Raw genomic sequence first — 6,756 nt, forward strand, 5'->3', positions numbered from 1 at the left:
AGGAGACATACTTGTGTTGTGAAAACTAGAAGCAGAACATCACCCTGGAGAGGTGCTGCTCCCCTTGTTAAGTACCAGACTTGCTGGTGTTTAGATGAAGAAAGGTGACAAGATATTACAACTTCACTGGAGCTTTTGAGCTTGGTCCATCCTGATTTGAAAAACAGATCATTCTATGACAGCATGAAAACACTTTGTCAGCTTCCCATGGAGATAACCTATTTTAAGGCTGGTTTCACAAACCTATTTTTTCTGTGTATCAACTTGAATTTACCTAGCTGGTTGGAAAGATCACTTGTCCGGTTCAACTAATACTCCTCTTTCTGTAACAAGATACATTGTCAACTGCTCAGCTCTGGAGCAAAACAAAATTTTGCAATAGTTCTCCTGAGCAAGTCCTGGTCTCTTGCTGTGCAAATAGCCCTTTTACTCACTCACTCCAGACTATCACAAAATGCTGTCTCTTACAAAAGGAGAGATGTAAGTGTACATGCTGGGCTTTAATATCATCTTAGCAAAAAGTTTCCATGGTGATTTTCTCTCATAGCTGTAAGGAAGCTCTCTTCCCAATACAACCATGGCAATTTTCTATCTACCACTTTATTCAGATTACTGCCAAATTTCCCAATTAAAGAAACCTGTTCTTAAGTATCACAATATGTTGTTCAGATGATAAAGTACCTCTGAAACAATGGATCCTAGGTTGGTAAATTTTCTGGTCTAACAAAGATGTTCCAAAACAAAGGTACTTTGAAGTCTCTCAACCATACTTCTGTGAAAACAATATTATGTGTAGCGTCTCTTATTTGCCCACAGCTCTGGCTGTTTAAGAGCACATGCTTGTGCTTCATGTCAGATTCTGAGGCAGCTAACTTAAAATACTTGAAGCAAATATTAGATTTTTGGGATTTGAGTTAATAGCTTCTCTGAAAGCCTTTGACAGACTTTGAATGAGCAATTTTACTTTACAAACTCCCGTTTGTCCAGCACAGTCTGGACAATAGGCACAACTAGTCAATTTACTTCCATGCTGCATTTAGGGTCAGCCTAAATACAAATAGTATTTCTGAGGTAGGAAAATAACCTCTACTTATGTTTGTACCCAGTACAGTTGGTTGCAGATACATAGCAAAGAAAAGTCATTGCATAAGCCTTTAGGAACTGCTAATGATTATTGCTAAACTGATTATTTAGAAACTTGGTGTAAGAAGAGTAATGTGTTTCAGTGTAAATACAGTAAAAATCTACCATATAATGGATGTCTGTTGTATTTGTAGCTATGTGGTATATTGTGCTATAGTGAAGTATAGCAGTCAATATTACACCTTCCATAGCCCTACTCATATTTAGCTTCTTCTTTGTCCTGTAACTTTTGGGCTTAGATGACTTGATAGATACGTTACTGTTGTAGAACACAAAGGTCTTGTTTTGGATTGGGGCCACTTTAAAAGTCATAGATTAGTAATAATCCCTGGACCACTGCAGAGCCTTGAAACAGGATCTGTGGAGGAGAGGAGGAAGTAAAACACATCTGCTTTCATCACCTGTCAGGGCTGAAAAACAGTCATGAAATTCAAAATATTGGCAAGGAATCATCTCCTAAAAATGAAAGAAAATGGCTTATTACTGTTTGTCGATATCCCTTGCTGATATTTTGCTCTCATTAAGCCTGAATCTTCTCAAGAAACACATATATAAGACCTCTTCAATGGCTCTCAGAAGTTTGATCTCTTCCTGGTAAATCGTTAGCTTCAGACCTCAAGTCATGAGGGCAGTTCTTTCCAATGCACATGTGTGACCACAGACCGGGATAGGGTCTGTGAGATCTCCTGGGACGGAGTGGAGGGAAGGGGGCAGGGCAGGAGGGATGATGTCTGAGCTCAGGCATTCTCACTGTCTACCAAAAAGGCAAAGTGGAGCTTACTTGAAGTGGTTTGGCATGGCTGAGATGGAGAGAAAGAGCAGTGGGACAGAGTATGCTTCCTCCCCTGAAGTGTGGGAAAATGGAGGTGGATTCACTTAGTGAGAATTTTCCTCCAAATTATTAGTTCTAGTTTTTATTCTCTGTGTGTGTGTATAAATGCAAAAGCCATTGTTTTGTTGGGAATGTTAATTTCAGGATTGACACTTGAAACTGGGAAGATTTTTAGAAAACCTTGGCTGCCTCAATATATTTTATTAAACTAAAATTAAAAGACAAACAAAAAAAAAAACCCAAAAGACAACACCAAGTTTCTTGATTTACTGTCCTGCTCACCAGCATATTACAGAATAAGTGACTTGGCTTTCTCCATAGAATTGTGTTTTACATCGACATTTGTGAAAAAGAAAAAAGGGTGTATGTTTGCTTAAGAGTTAAACAGAGGAAAGAACACTAAAATGAAAATCAACAGAACCTAGACTCTTCCAATATCCTAGAGTATGCTGACAAGCTTGCAGCTAAAGGTGGCTGGGATCTTCTACTCACAATGATTTTCTGGTTGAAATGCCTGTTTCCCAAAACTGAAAAATTTTGCTGAAAATAGTTGGCTAGCTGCTTGGGACAAAAGGGGAGAGAGAAGGGCAAAATCTTCAGCTCTAACTTAAAATGGAATATGTCAGGAACTAAATATAATTATTCTTGTTACCAAAATGTTGTAATTTATAAATAATACTATATACAACTTATGTTTACGCAAAAATATCTTTGAGATTTTGTTATGTCTTGAGAGCACAATTTATAATGTAAGTAGCAAACAAAAAGCCATGAAGCAAAGACATGTAGGAAAAAAGTTCAAAGTCAGTGGAAGACAAAATAGTGGAAAGTTTTCTCATACTCTTCTAAGTTTAAAAAAATGTTAAAAAAAATAAATCCAGAAGATATTATCCTTGCTGCTACCATAATCTGGCTGTTGCTATGTGGTAATAGATTTGAAGCATTCTGTGGAGACAGTCTTAAGCACCAGCGAACACTGTAACCTGAAGGTCACACCTGGTAACATTCTTGCTGCTGATAGCACAGTGTGACTTCAGTGGATGAAACACTCTTGTCCTCCCTGAGCTGTGTGATCTTCCATTTCCCCAGAATAATCCTGAGGGTAAATGCAAGGGTTTTTTTAAAAAAATAAAAAATAAAAAAATAAGTAAAAACACAAATAGTACAATGGGCCAAGGCACAGAAGTGTGATTTCCAATGCTGCATTCATGAACGTTGGTCAGTTTACATCACTGAAAGTTCTAGGCTAGGTCTGTACTTAAACTTATACCAGCAGAGCTGTCAGCTGTGAGCACAGGAGTAAAACATCTCCGAAAACAGAGTAGCTACTATATTTCAGGGCATGAGCTCTAGTGAAGGAGGGAATAAGGAGGACTCAGGCCTTGGTCAAGGATTGCCTGGACATCATCTGCAGATCATAGACAAGGACGATGACTTTTAGGTATCCCTTCAAAACTCAAAGCAAAGCCTTTGGAACTCACACCTACCCCCCCACCCCAAACCCCCATTATTAGGTGGTAGAAATGAAGCTGACTAAGTAAACTTACTCTAAATTGGATTTTCCCATTAATACCAAAAGGACTGGCTCTTCTCAGAAATCTGTGCTGAGCGGGTAACATAGCATTCAGTGGAGCTTGCTGCCCTACATGGCTCTGGGTCCCCAATGTCCCAAGGGCAATAGATATGAAAGGCTCTGCTCTTGCTGAAAATTGGAGTGGGAAGTGGCAAAGAGCTTTGAGAATTCTGCTTTTAAACAGGAAATAGTGCTTATGTAGGAATCTAATCCAGAGTGGGAAAACAATTTTTCTAAGTACTTGGGTTTTTTTAAACTCGTTTTGGAAGCTTTTTTAGTTATGATTTGCAAACTCAGTAGGCACTCAGTCGTCAACAACTTCTGCTGTTTGCAAGGCTTTTGTGATCTCTACTATTGCTTTTTCAAAAAACTTTTCTTTCTATTTTCGGGGGGGGGGGGGGGCGGACACACGACAAACCAAACAAAAAACCTCACGCATCTGAAGCAAGCTAGTTTGCATCCTGATTCACAGGAAGGGTCTATAGTCCTGACAATTAACAACCTGTCATTAGGTCGCAGATCAGGTATGATTTTAATTGGGAATCTCCTGCCACCTTGTGGCAAGAACTTTCACCTTTCTTCAATCAAAAGAATTAAACGGGATACCTGTTACCTTTGTAGAACAAATGTATAGCTAAACAAACAGAAAGCAGGAAGAACACACTTTGTTTGGTTTGCTTTTGCTTCACTATTTGGGCATTATGACTTGTAAATATTACTAATATTTTAAAATAAGCATAATTTAAATGAATAGATAAGCTTATTACAAGTTTGGGTTGGTTTGTTTGTTTGTTTTTCCCTGCAGCTGCTTCCTCCATCTTTCTTTCCAACACACTGCAGAAATTAATTCTGTGAAAGTAGAATACTGAGCCAGGAGACCCTACAGCAACTTTGGTATTTGTATAAAAAGTTGTTGACAAGAGTCATTGATGGGTGCCAGTGTAGTACTCATTTGTCTTCATCCTAAAAGCTATCTGCTTTCATTATGGCACTATTTGCTTTCAACTGTAGGAAACATTTAGCTATAGCTTCCTTCCTAATGACTACAAAGATTTTGTGACATCTTGATGTGCTTCACGAAGCCCTTTCTCTGTTTAGAACATAGGAAAACAAAACCATCTGTGAAGAGAAACATTAGCCTTTGTACTCCTTCCTGTTTCTTCTGCATCTGGTAATCAGTGTCAAATCAAGTGGCTCTGTATGTACATGTCCTGAGAGTATATGGCATCATCTGGACAGTTTCAGGGATGCTGGTCCAACTAGGGTCCTGAAACTGTGGCAGTTTCAGCCACCCACAAAACAGATTAACATGGGAAAAAGAAGTTTTTTACCAACTTGGTTTGTAACTTCTTTGCTTTTCTAAGCGTAGATTAAGATTTCTCGCAAGGTCTTATCTGAGAAATACGTTGCAACCATGCTGATTTAAACAGATTAAAACAACAATGAACCTCTCTCCCATCACCACCCCCTCCAAGTGTGAACTGAAGCCATTTTAGGACCTGAAACTAATACTGAGATCAGTAGAAGAAACAGATGGAATTTAATTTGCAATACTTAAGACTGCCTGTATTGCTATTTTTATGCAAACAGAAATCTTTATACGTGGGATTTCCTCTTACTAACATGTTGTAACAGTTTCTAATAAAACACTGATAGCTGCACTCAAGAAATGCCAAACTGACAGCCTTGGAGATTGTAATCTTTACACGCAAGTAAGATACCAACTCTGGATACTTGATAAGCAGCATTTATAATACTGTGTTAATGCGGCTTGTCCCTAAGCCATTTCACTATATGTGGTTTTAAAGATGATTCTCACACAAAACTATCCATGCCAAATGCTGGAGTGCTATTATGTAGCGTAGATGATGCCATGACCTGGTAGAGTAGAAGGATTTTATGGAGAAACCAAATCGCAGTTAAAAATGGCTGCCACAGTGGGCATCTGCATTTGCAAAGCCCTACTTTCCCAGCTGTAGTAATATACAGTTTATTCTGTGCTGGTAGTAAAACCACTAGTGCTTTGGACACATAAGTATTGGAATTAGTGAAGCTGGTCAGTGGCTGGAACAAGCCTTCCTAGCGTGAAAAATAGTTTCAACACATAATGTTATCCCTCTGTGTCCTGACAGCAGCTGGTATGAGTGTAAGTTCTGCAGTTGTTTTATAGCGTCTCAGCTTGCTCCAAAATATGTCTGAGGTGAATACAACATGATATAAACATAGTGATAGTTATTATCAGGGAGACACAGCTGTGTAGCAACATTCTGGACAGTAAAGAGAGCTCCCAGGATATTTATTAAGAGGACAGTCCTACCAGCTGGACTCTGCAGGAAGGACGTACATCACAAATGCCACATTATAAGAATTATTATACACAAACAGATGCTAAGGCTTATCCAGGGCTATTGGAATAAAAAGATAGAAGAAACCTGACTGTGAGCCAAAGGAAGAATTTGGCTTTTAGCAGCTTTAAAAATCAATTACGTTCTGAATCTGCAAAGAGGTAAGCTGTTAAAAGTCAGGAGCTTAGTGGCTCAGCAAAAATTGTTCTTGAACAAGGAGTTGGTGAGTTTAGTTTTCCTGAAGGCATGTGGAAACATAGTTTTAGGTAGAAATCAGATCAGAGATTAAACTTGACTTTACAAGGATAGAAAATAGGAAAAATAAATTACAAGCGATGATGGTTATGTGATATTTACTTACTTTAGAAGAAGAGGATGAGAATTTGAAAAGTTGAAAATTAACAAGGAAACATGAGTTGGAACTAGACTACAGGTGGGAAAATTAATCTGAGCCTGTTGTTTGCTTCTTTAAATTAAATTTGGAAAAGAGTTTCTTGTCATAAGCATGAAAATGGACCTGGACTGGATCAAGCTTCGGATTAGGTAGAGGATATTTTCTAAAGAAAATATTTGTCTTTTCTCTTGATACTAAATTAATATTGTTTAGGGTTCCTTAGTCCACATGAGTTGACGGTAAATATTTATAAGACAAGTTCACCAATGTGCAGCAGAATTCCAAGTGATGTGGGGCTTTCTGTTTAAGTTTACCAACTGCTGGGAACTTGAGGATTGATGACAGACGTATGTTCCAGTTAAGATAGGACTTGTGCAACAGCTCTGTGCGATTTTTGATTGTGAGACTTGGTTATTTCTCTGCAATGGAATCGTAAAAGCACAATGCCCTTTTGATTTTCTGTAGAAAG

Source organism: Athene noctua, chromosome 9, assembly GCF_965140245.1.
Source record: "Athene noctua chromosome 9, bAthNoc1.hap1.1, whole genome shotgun sequence".
NCBI classification, from domain to species: domain Eukaryota; kingdom Metazoa; phylum Chordata; class Aves; order Strigiformes; family Strigidae; genus Athene; species Athene noctua.